The sequence below is a fragment of the Panthera onca genome, chromosome A1, assembly GCF_046562875.1.
Source record: "Panthera onca isolate mPanOnc1 chromosome A1, mPanOnc1 haplotype 2, whole genome shotgun sequence".
Classification (NCBI taxonomy): domain Eukaryota; kingdom Metazoa; phylum Chordata; class Mammalia; order Carnivora; family Felidae; genus Panthera; species Panthera onca.
Genome location: NC_138339.1, coordinates 142137962 through 142160966, shown reverse-complemented (window position 1 = coordinate 142160966; position 23005 = coordinate 142137962). Strand labels below are relative to the sequence as shown.

Below are 23005 nucleotides of genomic sequence, written 5' to 3'. Positions count from 1 at the left end.
TCATATCTTCAAAAAGGACTCTATCCAGAGGAAGGCCCTTATTATAAAGGCTAAGAAACTACCATACTTAAGATTATTTCCAGTAGGCATCACTATACCACTTATATACACACATTTATTACCTTAAAATTCTGTAGATCAGAAGTCCAACATAGCTGTCACCAGGGTAAAATTGAGGTGTCAGCAGGGTAGTGTTCCTTTCAGGAGAATCTAGGGGAGGATACATTTTCTTGCCTTGTGTATCTTTCAGAAGCTACCCACATTCCTTGACTCATAGTTCCTTTCTCCATTTTCAGCACTGGCCATGTTACATCTCTCGGGCTATCTTTCCCCTCACATCTCTTGCTCTGATCACTGACTGAAAAATTCTCTGATTCGAGAGATCCAAGTGATTAGACTGGGCCCACTCAGAGTATCCAAGATAATCTCTCCATCTCTAGGACTTTAACTCAATCTCATCTGTAAATTTCCCCTTGCTATGTAAGGTAACATATTCACAGAGTCCTTGAATTATGATGTGGACACATTTGGGAAGTCATTATTCTGTCTACTGCAGAAATGTTCTTGAAATTAAAAGACACTTACAATTTTCTCTCTTGGGTGTTCTTTTCTCATGTGCCTAAAACTCATCATTATTTTCTAGCCTTTCATTCAGTGATCATTTCATAATGGAGAAACATAATCCTTGGGCATATGAAAATTTGAAGTTTTCAGCCTCACCTACAAAGGACTTATCAACATTCGATTTGATTAATATCAGATACCTGCAATCACCACTTACCAATTATATAAAAAAGCAAAAAAGCAGAATACAATTCTGAACCCTTACTAATTCTCAAGCAGCTTCCTAGGCACTTCATATCTCATTTCACTTAATCTTCAAAAAGACCCTGCCATTTTACAAGCCAATAGAAAGACGATAAATCAATTTTCCAAAGTCAAACAGTTAATGAGAAGTGGAGCCAAGATTCAAATGTGAAGCCTTGTCCATTTCCAGAGTTCCTATTATTTCCTTTATATCAGAGAGCCAGTAAAGAATAAAACCCCAGTCTCATAATGTTCCACTTTCCCACCATCAGAAAAAACAAACACTCCATCGACAATATTAGTCATTCCATTGATAAGCAAATACCTTAGCAGTATGGAACACAGAGACACATGACTCACTCCTAAGCAGAGCCTCAGTGAAGGGAGTTGACAAGGTTCTGAGATAAGCAGGATCTTGCAGACAACTGCTTTTTATTTATCATGTATAGGGTTTTTTTCTAATCCTACCCAATTACTTAGGTAGAAATAGACATGAATAGGATGAAGAAAAAAGAAGAGAACCATGCTTTGGTATACTCATCCATATATTAAATTAGTTAAATTAGTTATTATATGTAAAGCAGTTAAAACAGTGCCTGGCATATAGGAAGCACCATCATCCTTACCACCACCATCGATAATGACCATCCTCATCAACATCATCGTCATCATCAAGATTTCATAGTTGAAGTCAATATATAAGGACCAGAAGGTCTCTGATTATTAGGAAGAACTCCAGAGTATGAACTAGACCAATTACCTCCTTATGGTTTTGTTTCTTTAGTCTCAAATACAGGCACTGGTTAGACAATAAACTCTCTCTCTTACGATTTTTTTATTGTGTCATTACAATTATAGGCTTTTATTCTTAATGTTATTTCTTTCTCCGAGTAATCCAAGAAAATGCAATTCTCAGCCCATCTACTGAAAAATTTTACATACATATAATTTCTCTTATAATAAAACAACATGTACCACCTCACTTTGGGGGACATCTTAGAAATACAATATGGCCTTCTTTGTATGCAAGGTGTTTAAAATACCACTTAAATTCTTAGCCAAACTATTGTCTTTTATCAAAAACTGAATCAACTGACTATTTTCACCCAAAATAGGTTTCAATCACCATTTTTCCCATCTATTTCCAGATACTCTTCAACTGCCTTTGAACTCCATTCCCAATGTTCTTTTTGAACATCTTTTATTGGTGCTTTTATTCCCTTCATCATCTCCCACCGTCTCCAATTCTTCCTGTTCTTTTTGCACGCTTAGGGCCAACTGTTCCCCAATTCTTTTCTTGGGCTCCCCATGTCTCTCCTCAGTAGACCTCACCAGGTTGCTTCCATAGACTTGCTGAGTGTCTCTCCATCCCCCCTGCAGCATTCTCTCCCCTCCCCTGCTGCCCCCTTCTGCTCCTTCTGGCTCCATGTGCCGCCCCCTGCTCACTTCCCCTCTAGCTGTAGACAGCAAGAGGTTGGCTAAAGCTGCTCATCAACCTTCAACTTGTCAGCACACAGTTGCTTGCCTCAATAAAGTTGAAGCAATTTCAACCCTTCTTTCCCCACCAGTGCCTCGTGATCGTAATCCTGCTGTGCTGCTTCCCACTCCCTCCCCTGCAAGGCTCCAACTTCAGCAGACTGTGTCACCTCTCCTTTTCCATTTCTTTGTCCTTGTCCCTTCTCTAGGAGCTCCCAATATGTCTCACTACCTAAAGTCTGCAATAGACTCCTACATGCTAGGCTTATAATGTAATTCATTGCCTCATTGCTTACTGTATGAATAGAGTACATCATAAAATGTATTATCTCTGGAGGACAGGGGCCTGAAGTCAAGTTTTAACTTTGCTAATACATGGGGCTGACATCAAGAGCTAGAAAGGTATATGACACAAGGAATCATGAGGGCATGGGGTTTCAAGACAGAAACCCACCACTAAGCCCTTGTTTGAATAAAACGATTTATTTAACCTCTCTAAGCCTATGTAATCTCCACAACAAGGTACTCAAATTGTGATCACTTGTTCCAATTATCTTTGTGGTCCAACAAACTACCTTAAATTCAGTGGCATAAAACAACAACCATTTTACTATGCATATGGGTTCTGTGGGTCAGGACTTTGGAAAGGACACAGTGGGGAAGCTTTTCTCTACTCCATTATATCTGGGGCTTCCATGAGGATACTCAGTGGTTAAGGCTGAAACAGTGGGAGCTAGAAGATCTGCTTTTAAGACAACTTATTTATTTACATGTCTGGTGGCCTCTCCATGTGGTCTGGGCTTCCTCACAAGGATGGCAGCCTCAGGGAGTCTGAGTTTCTTGAGAGAGACTGGAAGCTCCAAAATGTGATGATCCTATTCAATAAGGGAGAAGCTACATGACATTTTATGACCTAATTTTGGGAGTCATATAATGCCCCCTTCTACTGTATTCCACTGGTTGAAGCTTTCTCAGATTCAAGGGAGAAGAATTAGACTTGACCTCTAGATGGTAAAGTGGCAAGACCACACTGTAGAAGACCATGACAGATGAATGTTATTGTGGTGACCATCCCAGAAAAAGCAACATGACACATCCCTATATCCCTTTCTAGTTCTAAAAACCTACAAGCCTTATTTTGACTCTCAATAGATGCTCAGTAAAAACTTAGCCTCTGCTCTCTGGAAGGAAATCTGAAAACTATGGGATGTAAACTTTTTATGCCTATAACACAGCAGGATGACAATGCAAAGCCATTCTTGTCAAGTATCAAGATGTGTGTCAGAGACTGAAGTCTCATAAATGTAACAGGCATCCTAACCAAAAGTGGTGTGTCATTAGAAGGGCAGACTCATCAAAGAGAGTATCACAGAGTAGAACTAAATTTAATCTGGAGATGTAAATATCATCAATACTCCGTGTTTTGCAGACCGTGAAGCTGAGCCTCGTGGAAGTTAAGAAAATGGACCCAAGGTCCCGCTGCCAGGTGTACCAGTCTCCATGCCACACAAGAGGATGTAACACTAGGTCGAACTGGTTTGAAGATGGGTTCTCAGTGCAAGATCTGCCATGATGGAGCACAAAAAAGAGCCAATTCTTAGCTCGGGGACAATATAAACAAACACAAGAAGCGGGAAGGAGCCAGATAAACAAGAAGGGTAGTCACAAAGGTCAGGGATGTCAGGGGGCAATGCCTGGCCTCCCCAAAGAGGAAAGTTGCTACTGGATTGGATCAAAGCATAAGTTCTTCCCAGTGGGACAATGTCCACATGCAACAATGTTCATACAGTCTGAGATTACTTTACTTCGGCCTCAGGTAAGAAGATTTGCACGCCTTGGCATTTGCCATTAGGAAGGATCCCAAGAATGCATGGTCCTGACTAATCTTCTTGCTAATCACTTATGCCAATGAGGTATGAAGATCATCACCATGCAAATTACTACTGTGGTTTTGCATTTCATATTTACAAAATACTTTCTGATAATCTAGTGGCCACTACTCTCTGTCCCCGAGAGAAGTAACAGCCAGTATGATTTTCATTTGCCAGATGAAGACATTGAGCATTAAAGTAAAGATGGGTATTAAAATTATAATTTCAAGTTTTTCATTAACTCCTTGGAGCCACACACTATTCTACATCGCTTCATTTTTTTAATTACTTTAAAATGTTGAGCACTCATGCGATTCTTTAAAATTTTATGACACCATGCATCTATTTCTGCCTTTGAGGTGTTTTTTTTCTTTTCTTCTAGTTTTATTAAGAAACAACTGACATATATCACTGTCTGCCTCTGGTTTTAATTCTCTGTCATATTTTTAGGATTTCTGAAGCTACAGATGAAGAATCCAAGGGGTTTGGAACAGAAGAGAGGAGAACTAAGACAAAGACACAAACCCATTTTTCCTTTGTGATTCACTTTCATTCAGCGCATATTTTTTGACCATCATCTCTGAGGAGGACCCGCTAAGTCATTAGAGGGCAAACAACCCCAGGAGCAAGAAGGGGGAACAAGAAAGTACTAGAGCCTGCAGGATGTTTAAGTTGCCATCCAGACTCTGCTATTTATTAAAGAAAGTGCCCTCCCAAATATCCATCAATTGGAGGACTAGTTGACTATACTATGGTACATCCACTCAATGGAATCCATGGTAAAAAGGATTAGGAAAGATTGATACATACTTTTCCAAGACATTTGCAGAATATATTGTTAGGTAAACAAAAGCAAAGTGAAAATCTGTGCACAGTATACCACATTTATGTGACAAGAAGGGCTGGGAAAGAAATCTATGTATACTCGTTTCCTCGTATTTTAAACAATAAACAATGGAAGAAAAAATAGTAAGATTGGTTGTAGGGTATGGGGAGGAAAGAAGTTCCCCTGCCCACTGACATAACAGCCAGAAGCTTGAGCTGGAAATCATAGGCTCCAGAAGGTTCTGACCTACTAACATTTCAACACCGGTCCTGAATGGGGCTCTGGAAGAGCGCTGTGTTTTTAGATGTTGAGATAAGGGTTGGGGGACCCTCTAACTAGGACAGCTGCCATGCCTCTAGGCTGACCTGTCTGCTTGGGCTGGTGACTCTCTTCCCTCCCTCCATAACACACATGTACCTTCTTAAGTGTGGGAGGAACACATTTCAGCCCATACTATATAAGTAACTATTCTTGGCTACAGCCACTTAGCACATGGATTAAGGGCAGCCCCTCATTGCCTCTTGGATCTATAAAAAATGACCCAGCCTAGCTGAAGGAATCCCACCTTCAGCTGCAGTCCTTCCTCACTCAGGACCCAGACCTGTGGCCATAACAATGATAAATACAGGAACAACTAACTTGTATCGAGCACTCGGCTAAGACTTTCAAATATCTTATTGAATCTTCGCAGTAACCCTACAAGTATCTATTAATGTCACTCCTATTTTGCTGATGAGGAAAAATGAGGCCTCAGGGGTAGAGAATGTCACCAACGGGTGATAGAGGAGCATTTCAACCCCAGGCATCTTATAACCATGCTCTTAACCCCATGTCAGCCTGTCTTGCAGACTGAGACTCTGTAACCCTCTGCTCAGACAAGGGATGGCTGATCCAGAAAAAATCATCACTGAGTGAGGTGAAGTCAGAAGAATAATACACACGGTCTGTGTTCTCTAGGCCAAGGTAAGATATCCATGCAAACTAGAATAAGTCAACAACAGCACAAAATATCACACTACCTAACTAACCCCCAACTGTCTCTCTGGGTCCCTCGCCATCCCAGAGGGAGACCAGGGTTTTCCAAGAATGCTCAAATTTATAAGTTACATTTCAGCGTGCAGTTTTCCTCCTAAATTGTGAACATGAATGGCTTTGTACATAGAGTTGCATCATACCTGATCCGAATACAGACACACTGGGCAGCAGATGGGGCCTGCTCCATCACTCAGTGACTCACTCTGCCTACAGCTTCGTAAAGATTAAAATCCATCCCTCAGCACAGTTGTCAATCCCCAGTGCACCATGGGACAATCTCAGATTTTCAAGAGACCCATGAATGATAATCCAGGAATCCCCAAGGCTTAGTGAGTATGTTTAAGGCCAAAACAAGAGAGGCAAATCATCAATGATGATATTACCAAGTCCCCTTCTGAACGACTTACCCACTCTGTCGCCTGCTTGCAAAACTCTGATATTTACACCTACCTCTAAGGCTGAAAAACAACCCCAGAGACTCTTGGCCTTCCTTCCAGCCTTCAGGACTCCTCACCAAAGAGCCTTTAGGCTCCATCAAATCACACACAGAGCATTTTACACCTTTCCCCAAAACCGGGCAAAGGGAGATCAGTTACTGTTAATTACAGATGCTTTCTGTCATAATGGGCCAGATTTTCAAAAGAGTCTCAACTGCATAGCTCCCAAATGCCTCTCACAAACCTGGTAATGGTCCATGCAAATTGAATACTTAGTGGGTCTGTGTGCATTCCGTTCCAGGGAATGCCTTTGAAAATTTAGCCCCATAACTCCAAAGCGTTTGTAGCATCGTAATCTGTCATCATTAGCAACAATGCTTGACTTGGTGCTCAACATTCTTATTAACCATGCAATTATGAATGCAGACAATGTTTAATCACTTTTACAAAAATACAGCTGTGTTGTTGGGGAGCTGTCATTTACTGCTTATTAATGATTGATTTTTTTTAACCATCTAGATTGTTTTCATGAGAACAGCAGATTAACTATAAAGAATTCATTATTGGTCATTAAGGGATATTAAAATGGAAAACCTTTACAAGATGTGTCCTGTCTTGCTGCATTTGGATGCCTGGGACTCGCTTGCCAATGGAGGGGAGGAAACAAAATACCATTCTTCCAGAGCTCTAACAAGGAGATCCGGCTGAGGAGAGGTGGAGTGAAGAGAGAAATTAAGAAAAAACATCTCTTTTTGCTGTAATAAAACATTGATTACATTTTACAACGGCAATAATTTACCCCAAATAATTACTTCAGCTATTGTCCAGCTTGTTTAAAGGCTGACTGAGCTGTGGGTACCAATCGATTCAGTGCAGATTGCTAATAATGGGCTATTTTGAAAACTTATAGCTGTTTCTCCATCCCATACACCAGAAGACACTAATTCCTTTCCCACATTGCACACTTAATTAAAGATGAGTCAGGGCCTTATTTTATGGCCAAACTTGCCTTAAACCTTGGACATAGAGAGCTGAGTTCTGCTTCCTCAAATGTCTCCTGGACATACTGTGATAAAATGTACTTTACCACTGGCCACCTACAAAGACAGTAAGTTTCAAAACCTGTAAAGATGTTGGAAAGATCAGACGTTGGAAGGCTCAATGTCATGCCCTCCCTGGATTTCCGGCTCTGACGCTCACCCACCACACTGAGGGGCTCTTTGTTTCCTCACTTGCTCAGCAGCTGCCAGGATCCTGGAAGACCTGACCTGTAAGAGAAGGTTTTTAATAAACACAACTCCTCTTTCTCCTGTTCTGGTTCACCCTTACACCAAGTCTCCACTGAAACTACCACCTTAGTTCTGGCAATACTATTTTGGATTTTTTTTTCCTGCTGACAAGTGTAATATAGATTTGTTTTGGAAAATACAGAAAAGCACAGAGAAGAAATTTAAAGCTATCTGTAGTCCCACACCCAGATATAACCACTGCTCACATTTTCTATTTGCTGCTAGTATTTGACCTGTGAGCATTTTTTATAGTGGCACGACCTGGGGTGAGTTACTTATCCTCTCTGTGTCCAGTTTCCTTCTCCGCAAAACAGGAAAATAATAGCACCTGCTTCATAATGTGATTGTGAAAATTAGTTATAATTAGCTATAATAATTCCATAAGTTGTTGGGTGAGAAATATTATTATATAGGAAAGAAACACATCATAGTTAACAAGTAAAACAATTTTTTTAACTTTTTTTTTAATTTATTTTTCATATTTGGGGCACCTGGGTGGCTCAGTCGGTTGGGCATCCAACTTCAGCTCAGGTCATGATCTCACAGTTTGTGAGTTCAAGCCCCATGTCTAGCTCTGTGCTGACAGCTCTGAGGCTGCAGCCTGCTTCAGATTCTGTGTCTCCCTCTCTCTCTCTGCTCCTCCCCTGCTCGTGCTCTCACTCTCTCTCTCTCTCTCTCAAAAATAAGTAAACATTTAAAAACATTTTTTAATTTATTTTTTATTTTTGAGAGAGAGTGAGGGAGGGAGAGAGAGAGGATGAGTGGGGGAAGGGCAGAGAGAGAAGGGAACAGAGGAACTGAAGCAGGCTCTGTGAGGACAGCAGAGAGCCCAGCGCAGGGCTCGAACTCACAAACCATGAGATCATGACTGGAGCTGAAGGCAGTCGCTTAACTGACTGAGCCACAGGCACCCCATAAAAAAATTTTTTTTAAGTTTAAACTCCCAGCTGATGCTGCAGACCCAGGGAACCACACTTGGAGAACCACTGCTTTCAGTTCATTATAATGAGAAAAAAACCAACCACAAAGGAGAAAAACACTAATGAGGGATGGAAGCATATTTGGTTTAGTGAGCTTCCCTTGGGGGATTAGTTTTGGGGGGAGATGAGAGGGGTGCTGTGCTACAAAATACAGTGTGGTAAGTGGCAATGATGGCTTACATTAGCTAAAAGAACCGTAAGGGAATGCTGACCCATCACTTTGCCACTTGACTTTGATCTGAGTCATTGCTAGATAGTAAATCTTTTAGTTACATACCCACACAGTCTTCCCCAGTATGATCCAGCTTCACACTTGGAAGGAATCACCAGAAACTGAAAACCCACACCTGGGAAAAGCAGCTTTGCAAATGCCTTGTGCCTGGCTAAGTGTCCGGGACAACTGAGACCATCTGGGGATCTCCTGGACTTTGCCATCACTCCAAAGCATCCAAGGAATGGAGAAAAACAAAGTCAACATGAATAACTGTGCATTTTATTATATTTGTTTTGAGGTTTACTTATTTATTTTTTGAGAGGAAGGGAGGGAAGAGAGAGAGGAGAGAGAGACTCCCAAGCAGGATCCATGCTCGGTGCAGAGCCTGATGCAGGGCTCGATCCCACGAATCATGAGATCATGACCTGAGCTGAAATCAAGAGTCACACTTAATCAACTACTGAGCCACCCAGGCACCCCAATATTTGTGCATTTGAGACAGCATCATACTATGACTGCCATTTTATATTCAGCTTTTTCTCTACATAATATGAGCATTTTCCTGTTTTCTTTAAACTTTCTAAATTTGTATCATAACATCCCACCTTATGGATATGTCATGACCGTTAACTAACCCCTTTCGCTGGGTGTTTTTACTTCTTTAATTTTCTCTCTTAGAAATAACTCTGTGCTTACTTTTTATTCATGCTTTATCTTTTATTCCCTTCATGAATATTATCAAAAATTCTCTGCTTCAGAAGTCTGTGCCTTAAGAACAAAATGTTTAGAACCAGAGCACCAGAGTTTACAAATTATATTAGAAATTCTAGAGTCACTACTATCAGTTTTCCAATACCTATTGTCCAACAAAAGTAAAAACTAGCAGACGTCCTTTGTTGAAAAAGCCATACAATTGCCTATCACACGACACTTTAAAGCACTGGTCTCAAAGATGTTGCAGCATCAAAAGTAACTCTACAAAATAATTTGACTATTTCCACAATAAATTTTAGTTTTCAAGATAATGATGTATTGCCTTATAAGACTGATTATTCTGGCTCCTGATACATAAAAAGGATAAGCCAACATTTTGAATCAATAAATGAACAGATCCCAAACATCTACTTATTAATATAAACGGGCGTCACTCTTTTTTTTCTTTCTCTTTTTCTTTTCTTTCTTTTCTTTTCTTTTTTTTTTTTTTTTGAGAGAGAGCATAAACAGGGGAGAAGGGGAGAGAAGGAGACAGAAAATCCAAAGTGGGCTCCGCGCTGACAGCAAAGACCCCGATGTGGGACTTGAACTCACGAACCTTAAGATCATGACCTGAGCCTAGTTGGACACTCAATCGACTGAGCCACCTAGGTGCCCCAGAAGCTACTCTTAATATTAGTTAAATATCATAGTAATAGAATAGAAATAACAAAAAAAAATTCATCTCCTTGGGTAACATACACATTGCTGTAGTCTATTTGTTTTCATATTTTTACTGTGGTCAGGATAAACATAAACTAATAAGGTATAGTTAGTCCCTTGAGGTGAAAACAGAACATCTGAATATTAACACACATAGCCATCATATTGAGACAGTGTATAATAAGACTATCAGCTCCAACTCTTTCTTCATGATGGCACATAGACTGCTAAACCATGGGTGATTTATAATAAAAGAATCTCCTCTCATTAAACAATGCTGCAAAGGGGGCTATGCTTTCCATTGGTAGGTTTCAACCCTTCCTGCATTCCTGGAAAGCTTTTAAAGTTTATTTATTTATTTTGAGAGAGAGAGAGACAGAGAGAGAGCAGGGGAGGGAGAGAGAAACAATCCAGGCAGGCTCTGTGCCGTCAGCCAGATGCAGGGCTCGATCTCACAACTGTGAGATCATGACCTAAGCCAAAATCGGAAGTCAGATGCTTAACCGACTGAGCCAGGTGCCCCCCTGGGAAGCTTTTAAAAAGGCAGATCTTGTTAGAATTACCTGGGGAGCTTTCAACACTTACTGTGCCCAGGTTTCATCCCAAAATGGAATCAACAGGGTTGGGACACTGGCACTGGGACCTCGTACAAGGTCTTCCATTGATTCTAACGTATCACCACAGTTGGGAAGAACTACTTCAGAAGATGCAGGTGACCATTACAACATAACTTCAGGCATCCTATGACTTCAACTACCTCAGAAAGTCCCCCAGGTATCACTTGACTATGTAGACAAACTCATTCAGGCATTGATTACCTCTGTCAGCACTAGAAGTAGTACATCTCTCCAGGGGCCATAAATAAATCTGGTCACGTTGCAAACCTGTGGAATAATATGGGGAAAAGTAATGAAATGCCACACTAGAGTAATTGATGGGCAATCCTGCACCAACTTGTCACTGGGATATACTGGAAAGATGGTACCAGTTATTTCGGATTGTCGACATCTTTTTATAGGAACTACTAAAAAGGGAACAGATGCATTTGCCTTTAGATTGATAACACCCTTAAGTGGCAACAAAATCTCCTCTGGGCTCATTTGGACCCATTATCTCTGAGGACTTCTGTGACATAAATTGTACCTTATCCTCAGAAAGACACCATCCCTGAAGCCTACTAGCTCATTCCACTGAGAGTTGAGTAAACTGGCAGAGCCAGAACAATCTGCTCAAATTCCATAACTGAATAATGAAGGAACTTTGATCTTACAGTGACTTGTTATCTAAGTTACTTTATTACCACTGTGTGTGTGTGTGTGTGTGTGTGTGTGTGTGTGTGTGTGTGTGGCTATACATATAAATAATAACAATGCAAGGCAAGCAGTTAGCAGAAAGAAATACTGTTATGCCAGGCTAGATTCTTGTACAGGGTCTTTTAACTAAATAGATCCTTGACTCTAGACAAATACTCAGTCTCTTTTGGTCTCATTTTTCTGAACTGTAAGCCATAAATAAGACTAGGTAACTTCTACGGTGCCTTCAAATTTCAAACTTCAGTGAAAGTTCATTATTCCCCTAAAAATGACCTTTGTGTAGTATGGGTACCTGGTAGATCTAGAAATCTAAGGATTGCACAACCATGAATCCAAAGGCCACAGCCCTGCAGCTGTTCCTAGGAAATGACATAATGGCGTAAATGCAGGGACGATGATATGCCTTAAGCTACAGAATTGTGATTTTGCAAACAGATTATTCAGGAACGTAGTTATTACAGTGTGAGCTCTAACCCTTTGGAAAATGTTTTTCTTCACAAATGTTTCTGTTTGTACTTATTCAGGAATTGACCAAGATGGAAATTTCACTTGGGAACCACCTCACACCATAAATTAGTTACTTACAGAAACTGTATTAATGTTTCAAAGCATTAATAGTAGAAAAGCCTATTGGCCAATTAAATGGCAGAAGATACACTACATCAAATCTGCTCTTGCAGATTTCCAGGGGGACCAAGACCCACTTCCAAATGCAATGAATAGATTATGGAAAGAAGGCATTTTCTTCCATAAAATTAGGCTTACATCTCTTTATGGTACTGAAGCTGGGCATTGTCATAAGAATGGAGATCGACTGTGGTCCATCCACAAACAGTAACTCCTGGGTTTAAGACCTTACGATGTCTCAAAGAAAGATGCACACAAAACTTTGAGGGGACTATTTAAGCTCTGTCTGCAAAGCCTTCAAACAACAGAGCTCATAATGGAAACCATGACAGACTTTTAATGACAGAAACATCAGCAGACTCTGTAACAATATTATAAATCATTTCTAAATAACAGTATTGATAAGATGAGCTTTTCAAAACCACCCACGACACCTCTTTAACAGCTAATTAAAACTAGGGAGAAGAGACAGTTCTTTTATCCTTCACAACACTGTAGCTCTGATCATCCCACAGTGAATGATTTTACTTCAGTAATAACCCTGATCCGACATTCAGTTAGCAATTACCACAACAGACTTTATCTACTGGTAACAACTGGTTCGGAAGATATTGCCCTGCATGCATTAATTTCATCATGCTAATAAAGTTCCCTGTTATAAAACGCAAAAACATATTAACCTGTCTAATGCAATAAGAGAAACATATATATCTTTCTGGCAAAATGATGATACACCAGCACTTCATTTCTATTTCAAAACTTAAGTGGGTAAAGTATATTAGAGGAACAGAAAGTAACAAGCTATAATCTGCAGTGAACACAATGACATGACTAAGTGCCAACAAATTTTCCTGTGAGTAATTGCACTTACCGTAATTTATACACATTCTATTACCTTGGTGTTTGCATAACAATGCAAAACTGCTCCTTTCCAAACACTGAGCACCGTAATAGCAGAAGCATATGCATCTTGTCTTTTCCACGGAATTCAGGGAGGCCACTGCTGATTCCAGTTAACTCCCTTGGAGCACCTAGCAAGCATGGACTGATGGAAACATTTAATAAAGATGGAGATGTGACTAATGGTGACAAGCTAGTATCCCCAGGGGAAGATCCTTGGCATAGAGCGCAGTCTGTAAAGGTGTGTTGAATGAAGAAGAGCTCTATTGTCTGGCCCAGAAACAATATGCATTCTGTTTATGGTTCTAGAATCTGTCCTGGATATACCTGTTTCCCCTCCACCCTCTCCCTCCCCTCCTGAGGTTGCCCAAAGACCATCTCTATTCCTAAGCGAGAAATTCAAAGCAGGGGATGCATCAGTTTCGCCTGACTGGTACCAATAAGCCCACCTTCAGTAACTTCCTGTCCTAATATTTATGATGTGACACGTTACCCCTGCTGGGAATACTCAGCATTTGACCTGCTCTATTTCTCCTATTCCAACCCTAGCTTCCCCCAATGACTTGTTCACCTTTCAAAATTTTAAATGTGAAAGATGACATGATTGTTAAAATCCCAGGGGAAAAAATCAATCATGTGATTAAAGCCAATATATGTGACATGTTGCTTTCTTGACTCCAAGGACTCATCCACTCTTTATTCAAGCCATGGCTTGACTTTCTACAGGAGATGGTTTCACTGCTGGTTTGGTCAACCGAGGGAAGCCCAATCATCATATTGCAGTGAAAAAAACAAGAAAAGCAGAGCAGAGCAGAGCAGAGAAAAGGAAAGAAAAGGAAAGAAAAGAAAAGAAAAGAAAAGAAAAGAAAAGAAAAGAAAAGAAAAAAAAAAGAGAAGAGAAGAAAGAGAGGAGAGGAGAGGAGAGGAGAGGAGAAGAGAAGAGAAGAGAAGAGAAGAGAAGAGAAGAGAAGAGAAGAGAAAAAAGGAAAAAGAAAAAAGGAAAGAAAAGAAAAGAGAAAAGGAAAGGAAAAGAAAAAAAAAGAAAAGAAAAGAAAAGAAAAGAAAAGAAAAGAAAAAAGGAAAGGAAAGGAAAGGAAAGGAAAGGAAAGGAAAGGAAAGGAAAGAAGAGTGTCTGTGACTCAACAAAGCCTGAAACAAAATAAATACATTGCCTTCTTCTATAGTTGAAGCAGAGTGGTCACACACCCCACTGTCAGGGGCAGCTGAACTCATCTGCACACAGAGCACCTGGGCCCTGCCCTGGGACACTGATCAAAGGAGAGGACTGAACAAGCTATATAGCCTGTTCCTTTTCAGCGACTGAGGGTTGATCCACACCGTCCAGGCAGGAGTGCTCAGCTCTCTCTCTCTTGGGAAATGTGGCATTCTCACATACAATCTAGCACTGGCTGGAGGCCTAGCAGACAGGCAGAGGAATGTAGACAATTTATAGGCTGAAAATGTGCACACAGGCAGCAGCACTGAGTTCACTCAGGAAACATATGTGCTGTGGCCACACGGAGGGAGGCCTAGGTGGGACCCCCAGAGCTTGGCAGAAACTCTAGCAGGGACCCAGTGTGGAGCTGTAAACCTGGTGACGAGCACTCTGTACTGGTCTTAAAAAGATGGTGAAAACATAGGCTCTTTAAGGCTGCAGTGTTGGGACAGAGGGAGGCCACTCGGAAAGCTGACTCTCACAGAGAATCATTTCTAGGCTTCCAGAATGTACCCAAAATAAGCCAGAGGTGAGCTACCCCTTCAGCCCCAAGAGGCAGCTGTGTCCACAAGGCATAATCTTCTGGAGAGATCCGTGGCTCTGAAGAAGAGCATACTGATTTGATGACTATTTTCTGTTGTTGTTGTTTTCAGTCCAAAACGCTAGCCAAGATACCTCTTTAAAATCTACAATTTAAAAAAAAAAAAATTTATCCAGCCAAAATTTCCCATGTCATTAAATCTCATATCCTCCATTAATTGCAGGGTCACACACAGAAAGCAACAAGTGAAAAGGCGGAAGAAGAGGTAGAGGTGGAGGAGCCCAGGAGACAAGGCGCCAACTGTACGTGGCAACTGAGGACAACAAACTTTATTGACTCGGCCCCACACACACTGAGCCTGCGTGCGGGGCTTTTAGAGCACTTTCATTCTGGAATCCATTTCCAGAGTTTACGGCTTCCACGGTTTTATGTTCCTTCCCCACAGCTTTCTTCACCTATTAATATGCATCATGGTTTCTCTTCTCTGAAAGGTGGTTCTTGGGAAAGCCCCAGCCATGTTTATATAATACACATGTAGCTTGAAGGGGGACTTTTCAGCAGATTTGGGCGAGACTTTTGCCCTGTGGTTTTAGAGTGTGTGTGTGTGTGTGTGTGTGTGTGTGTGTGTGTGTGTGTGTGTGAGAGAGAGAGAAAGAGAGAGAGAGAGAGAGATGAATCATGAGCCAATTCTAACAGTTCTGCCTGTCCACTCTACTTAGTCTAAAGACAGAAAAGAGAGAGATAAATACTCAAACTGTAATTCTCATTTCAAACAGGGCAATCTATTGCTTGTCTTGTGATTTCAGAATAGACTAGTGGCCTGAAATTGTAGCCCATTGACACTTAATTTGCCTGAACTACATCCTATAGTGACACCAAAAAAAACCCCAAAACACCAACACACACACACACACACACACACACACACACACACACACACACTACACACAGAGAGAGAGAGAGAGAGAGAGAGAGAGAAACAACACACAAAGAAACAAACAAAAACAAAAACAAAAGGCCAGCAAAATAACAACAAAAAACTCTCAGGCCAACTGTCTGTAATTACAATAGTCATTTTCTTTCCTGATATCTCCAAGCTTATTCCTCCAATTTGCCATCCGACAACTCAACTACCATCATCACATGGGAATTCTGACAACCCAAGGAAGCAAATGCTGTCACTCTGACTTGATGTTCAGAGACTGTTTGTCAATTAGTATGACCTCCCGGTCTCAGCTAGGAAGAGACACCACATTCCACAGATTCTCCTGGTCTTTCCCAGCATTGGAGTTCATCTTCTAATTGTGTTCTGTGATTTTCATCTGGCACAAGGCTTACTACCACATTCCAGAATCTGCCTATTTCCAAAGAAACATCGCCACCTTTCCATGCTCAGACATCCACTATACAGATCAAACCAACTCTAAAGAGTAATACCTTTTTAAGAGAACAGGTAAGACTTGAGGTCAGCACAAATGCTTTACCGACCAAGAATTATTTTCAATGCTCTGCTGGGTTTTCTGAGTCATCTCAGTGAACTTTCTGGAATTATATGCCTCTCAAGGACCATCGAGTGCCATAACATACATATATACATACACACACACATATGTATACATATTTTGTGAAGTCAGAATAACATTTTCTTCCTGCCTCTCCTTTTTTTTTAATTGTTTATTTATTTTGAAAGAGAGAGAGAGAGATCTCACATGTGTGCGTGTGAGCAGGGGAGGGGCAGAGAGAGAGAGACAGAGAGAGAGAGAGAGAGTCCAAGCAGGCTGTGCACTGTCAGCACAGAGCCCAACACGGGGCTGATCCTACAAACCACGAGATCATGACCTGAGCCAAAACAAAGAGTCAGGTGCTTAACTGACTGAGCCACCCAGGTGTGCCCCCTGCCTCTTCTACTACATAAAGCACTTGGCAATATGTATTTTCTGTAGAATACTTTTTTACAATAATAAGAAGGGGGCAGTACTAATCATGGCTAATATTCTTCAAGTTCTTCTAATGTACCAGGTGTGCTAAGCATTCTCCCACATGCACAATCTCATTTGATCTTTAAAACACCTCCATATAGGAGGTACTATTAAACTCATATTCTTCTGCCTCTAGTATCCGGGCTCCTAACTGCTATGGGCCAGGGCACAGCAGTAGAACTACTGGCCTCAGCTTTGACTAAAAACAGAACAAAACAAAACAAAACAAAACAACAAAAAAACCCCTGCATAACATAAATATGTATGTCATAAGTATGTATGTACATACCATAATTATGTAATTATAATCTTATACATATAATCCAGCTAAAAATATAAAATATAAGTTTATAATCACAAGTATGACATATATTTAGACAGTATGAACATTTTTAACTCCACAAGTTTTTCCACTTCTCCAGAATAATATATAATCATCATTTGTGAATTAAAACTTAATTGAGCATACCACTACTGGCAAATAACAAAATACTCAAAACTTACATCAACTCTGCCTCCCCCCTATTATTAAGACAGAAGCTGTTTAAGCATTCTTATTCTGGCAATTAAAGACAAGTGTGTTTTCTAAAGTGAAGGTTATGTTGACTTTGATAAGTATATTGCTCACTGTCTGACCATAAAGGGCCAGAGCTGGAGATAAATAGCAGAATACTTTGTCCTTCACTTCAGGCATGATGGCTGGACCTCCCTGGCTGTAAATTTCCCAATATTTGATGGCCCCGGTGTCAGCAGCAAAATGATGCATAATAAACACAACAATACATTATATGCCACTTCTTGATTTGGTGCCAAGTCAGGGAAGGAAACAGTCTACTTTTCAATGGGTCTTCTGAAATAATACAGAGACAGTGTGTTTTGGAGAGATCTGAAGAGGAAAATTGACGCTCGGTTTTCACCCCCCGTCTCCGAACTAGCCTTTGAAATTGACAATCTGGAGCTTCACGAACCATGGTTCCACCATAGTTGGGGTGGTATCAGGAAGGCCAGGGTACACAGACTTTCATCTAGCCAGGAAAAAGGAAACAGAGCTCATTTTGAACTAGAGAGAAAAAAGATATTTGATGAATGCCAGAGGAGCAAGCTGCCTAAATCCTTTAACAAAGAAGAGACAAAGGGGAGCGGGTTTGTGAAATTATGTGCAGAGCTACAACGAATGTTTTGATCAAGTTTTTAATTGTTTCATTTTATCCAGAATATTTCTTGCAAAGTCTAAAATCTTGCTTTAGAGCTAAAAGAGAAAACACCATCTGAAGGGCGGCCTCTGTGAAATAGTATTACTGAGTCACCAAGGAAATTTTAAGTTACAGAGAGGGAACAATGTGAGGGTTGCACATACACCTTTGCCTGGGACTGCTGTCTCCCTGCCTGCCAACAGGTCACAGGCTTCTAGTGTTAGCGGGAACCTGAGAAGTCACTGAGTCTACCTCTGACATTTCATAGATGACAGGCTTAAACTTGGTAAGTGACTTACCCAAGGTCATGCATGGAGTTATATCCGTTTTATTGTCTGAATAACAAATGGGAAGTGGACACTGGAGATCATGTTGCAATTTACCCAAGGCCTTCCTGTAAAGAAAATGGTGGTAATAACAGTTCTTGAATTCACTTATGCATCAAAGCATGTCATCAGACATCCAAGAAAAATAGACACACAACATCTCCTAAGGCAAGAATTATTTTTTAAAACTCAGACATTCAGCCAGGTATACCTGATTCACTGAGTGTCAGTTCTGGGTTGCCCACTCAGTTGTTCTTTCCAGAAAGGATAGTGAAAAAAAAAGTCTAGGAATTTTTCTCAGGGAGCAGCCACAAACCAAACATCTGGATGCCTCTTTCATTTCGATCTCATGTCAAGCCTTCAAGTACAGAAGTACTTACATGTCAATCACCTATATTCTTACTGGCAAACCCCAATGAACAGAGCCTCTGCAATAGAGAAATATGCATATTTTCCAGCCTCTTCATCCTCTACCCTCTTATCCCAGGAGCTCAAAATGACCCTACACTTTTCTGGAAAAATCAGAAATGAAAATCCCTGAGTTGTCTGCCTTTTCCTCATTTCATTATCCCAGAATCGGGGCCACATCTGAAACTTCCAGATGATATCCACCCAATCCTGGAGACCTGCTCCAGTTCACAAGATGGTCTGCCCAAGGCCACTCTCCATCTGAAAGGTCCCATGGAAGATGGCATAGACTCCTGCCAGTGGCTACACATATTCTGTTCAATATTAGACTTTCACCCAGAAAACATTAAGGTGGGCATGCAAAATGGTAAAAAGACTCCTTCTCATACCCAAGCTTCCCCAAACCCTCACTTACATGATTGTAACTTCTCCATAAAGCAGTGAAAGTTCAGGAGAGTAATCTTTCTTCCCAAGGCCAAGCTCACTATGACCTGGTATCCAGGAACAGCCCACAATTACTGATTACTGTGGGCTGGTCCTAATCACCGTCTTTACCAGTATTCATTCACACTTTCCAAAACTGAAGCCTGGAGTTAACCAGCCAACATCCAAACTTCTCTCCAGCCTACTTCCCTTCTTGGCTCCTGTATGATCCTACCTGCACTAAAGATTCACACTTCGAAATAGTGTGGCTCCTGAGATAAATCAACATTTTTCTTTCTTTTTCCACATCCTTCTTGATGCTCACTGCATGAAAATAACAGGATGTAGGAAGAACATCAAACAAAGAGTGATATTCACCAAGAGCGATCCTGGGCGTGTGCAATGGACACAGAGGAGTCATCCGCTCCTGATTTTCCTTCATAGGTGGGCATGTGTGGCGTCTCGTGTGTGTGCAAGCAGCAGCCTTACATCTTTGTTAGCTCCGGAAGCCAGAGTGTATCACTTTCCAAAGGGCAGTCTCCTAGAGCTTGTCTGCATCAAGATCAAGATCCCTCCCATCAACAACAAGATCCCTCCCTCAAAGCCTGCCCCTGATTCTCATAAGCATGAGGGACAAAAAACAAAAGGAAAATACTGTTTGCTGCTAACACAGTTTGAGTCATCCTTCATATATGGGGGGTCCAGTTAAGTGTTCAGCACTGATCAGACCTTAGGGACACCTAAGAATGAACGAGTCCCAGCCCTGCCCTTATAGATTGTAACAATCCAAAGAGCAGGATTTAGACAAATGCACATAAGACTAGATACAAATTCATAAACCAACATCCAAATGAATAAACAAAGGGCCATTATAGAGTGAAATGACTTCTTTTTTTTTTAATTTAACATTTATTCATTTTTTGATAGAGAGAGACAGAGCGTGAGTGGGGGAGGGGCAGAGAGAGAGGGAGACACAGAATCTGAAGCAGGCCCCGGCTCCGAGCTGTCAGCACAGAGCCTGATGCGGGGCTCGAACTCATGAACCATGAGAGCACGACCTGAGCTGAAGTCAGACGCCCAACCAACTGAGCCACCCCAGGCGCCCCATGAAATGACTTCTTTTCTTTTCTTTAAATCAATATCCCAAAAGAATATTACCTCTTCCAAAACACTCACGGCAGCGCATTCCAATTACTTTTCTGTTGCTCACAAGTTTTGAAACCTATTTGCAATTGCTTTTGAGCAGGTACACAACAGAGAGGGAAAGCAGGGGTATCTGGGTGGCTCAGTTGGTTGAGGGTGCAACTCTTGATTTTGGCTCAGGTCATGATCTTCATGGGTTCTCAGGTTTAAGCCTCGCATTGTCTCCATGCTGAATATGGAGGCTGCTTGGGATTCTCTCTCTCTGCCCCTCCCCCACTCACCCTTGCAAGAATGTGTGCATGTACTCCCTCTCTCTCTCTCAAAATAAACAAGTAAACATTAAAAAAAAAAAAACAAAGGGGGAACATAGGAGTGTAGAATAGAGAAGTACTCTTCCCTAACATTGCTTAGAATTGCACATTTGCAGTGACAACAAAAAACAGACTGTATCTTGGTGGGTTCTATTGTTTTTAAATGTTCTATAAACAGACCCCCTCTTATTGCCTTATGGCCAGCACCCTGGGTGAACTGCCTCCATAAGCCACACTCCCACCCCTAGTCTTTGTTCACCACTGCTTCTGAAGGTCCATTCATGACAACTGCTCAGTGGAGTCCAATCTCTTCTTCTCAGTGGCTACAATTAGTCAACTCTAATGAATAACATAGAGGATGAAGCCGGGTGACACTGCCATAGGGCAGAGAGCAAATATGGCTTTACATGGATACTGTGGTTGTCCCCTGAAAGCAATTTTTACCAGGAGAAGCACTGAAGTGTTTTGAGCAAATTCAGAATTACTAGAATCTGTGTGCAATCTACTCAATCCAGACAGACTATGAACAAACAACCCCACCGTCTCAGTGGTGCAAGGTAACAAAAGCTGGTTTCTCACTCATGCTCCATTTTTCACATGGATTATAAGAGGGATCCTGCTCACCGTAGTATCTCATGTGCCCAGATTGACACAAGCTCCATTGCAACCTGTGCTTTCACTCATGTTGGCCATGAGAACGGAAACTTCTAAAGCTTCCTCTGGAAGTGAGACAAGTCACTTCTGATCATATGTCACTGTCCACAGCAAATCACCTGGGATGCCTAACTTCCAAGGGGAAACAAGGGTATAATGCTGGAGGTTGGAAGGATATAAGTCTGCACCCCACCCTGGGTGATCATTGTTTGACGAGGACAAGATGCACTCAGCCTTATAAACTTTGGAAAGTTAGTGTTCACAGAACCACCCTCACTATAACGTGCTTATCTGTGTTGGATTTCTCTACATTGCAGAGCTATGACACAGTTGAGATGTCATCATAATGTCAGTAGGCCACTTGTGAAGTGCAGAGCAGATTTGTGTCGGGCATCAGTATGACTGACAGTGGGTGGAGCATGGCATAAAATCACAGTGCAGACAGCTGACATTCCAGGAAACTCCTCCGTACCAGGCAAAGCCCTAGACGCTATATTCTTGGTACCTCATTTACTCATCCCATTCCCCTGTAAGGTAGGTATCATTATCCTCATTTAACAAAGGAGAAAAATGGATACTTAGCTTAAAATACACTGTGCCAACCCACGTCATGGGGGATAGGTGGTGGGGTCAATGTTCAAATTCAGGCCTGCCTGATTCCAGAACCCTCAGAGTGAGCCACAGGAAGTTCAACCCATACCAATTCCCTTATTATTTTATCTGTATCCATTTTATAGCCTTTCCAATTAGGTAATAGATTTTTTAAAAATGTTTATTTATTTTGAGAGAGAGAGAGAGAGAGAGCGCACAAGCCAGAGAGGGAGAGAGAGAGAGAGAGTGAGAGAGAGAGAGAGAGAGAGAATCCAAGCAGGCTCTGCACTGTCAGCCAAGAACCTGACATGGGGCTCAAACCCACAAGCCATGAGATCGTGACCTGAGCCAAAACCAAGAGTCAGAAGCTTAACCTACTGAGTCACCAGGAAATTAATTTTTAAAGGAAAATCTGCTAAGCTATTAAGAACAGGAATTTAGCTTCATTCACCTTTTAATGACCTGCAAGGACTAGCAAATACTCCTGCACATGGTAGGTGCTCAAGAAAATACTGGTTGTTAAATGCCTGTTGAAAGTCAAGGTTATTCCCCAAAGCAATATCCCCTTTCCTTTCTCCTGCCCAGCACACAAAAGGAGATTGACAAGAAGAAATGTTTCCTGACTGACTCTCAAAAGAAGGCAAAGTTGTCAACATTTTCCCTTATCAAGAATGTTCTCTACATGAGAAAATAGAGAGCAGCTTCCGCAATACAGACCTGAATGGGAAGATAATGGTCAGCAGGGCTCCCAGAGCTACCCGTGTTCCCACTCCGAACAAGCTCTTAACAAGAACACGCCTGCCAGGGAAACAGAGAGAAACTCATTTTGCGAGGAGACAACACACAGCTGCACAGTTCCATATTCCACTTAATCCCACAGATAAATTCACAAGTTGTCCTAAACATATCACTCTACCGGGGAATTTTTTTTCCCTATTTCTAGCCGGTGTTGGACGTTTGACGTATCACAAATAATTCATCTCTCCACACCCCCCGCCATACACATATGTACACAACCTTCTGTCTTTA

General features: G+C 41.3%; 1 long non-coding RNA gene across 4 annotated transcripts in view; it reads right to left on the bottom strand.

Moving 5' to 3' along the window:
- The window catches only part of LOC144617220 (uncharacterized), a 58654-nt gene that overhangs the window by 14710 nt on the left and 20939 nt on the right, over window positions 1-23005 (bottom strand). For 2 of the 4 annotated variants that reach the window (XR_013557475.2, XR_013557474.2), the window contains exons 2-9: window positions 22694-22774; window positions 18420-18514; window positions 14921-15093; window positions 13187-13336; window positions 11170-11235; window positions 8999-9158; window positions 7575-7720; window positions 7047-7156 (exon numbers count right to left, since the gene is read on the bottom strand). This is a non-coding gene — a long non-coding RNA (uncharacterized LOC144617220). The remainder of the gene's footprint in view (window positions 1-7046; window positions 7157-7574; window positions 7721-8998; window positions 9159-11169; window positions 11236-13186; window positions 13337-14920; window positions 15094-18419; window positions 18515-22693; window positions 22775-23005) is intronic. The other 2 variants (XR_013557480.2, XR_013557486.2) reach the window with 2 other exon arrangements.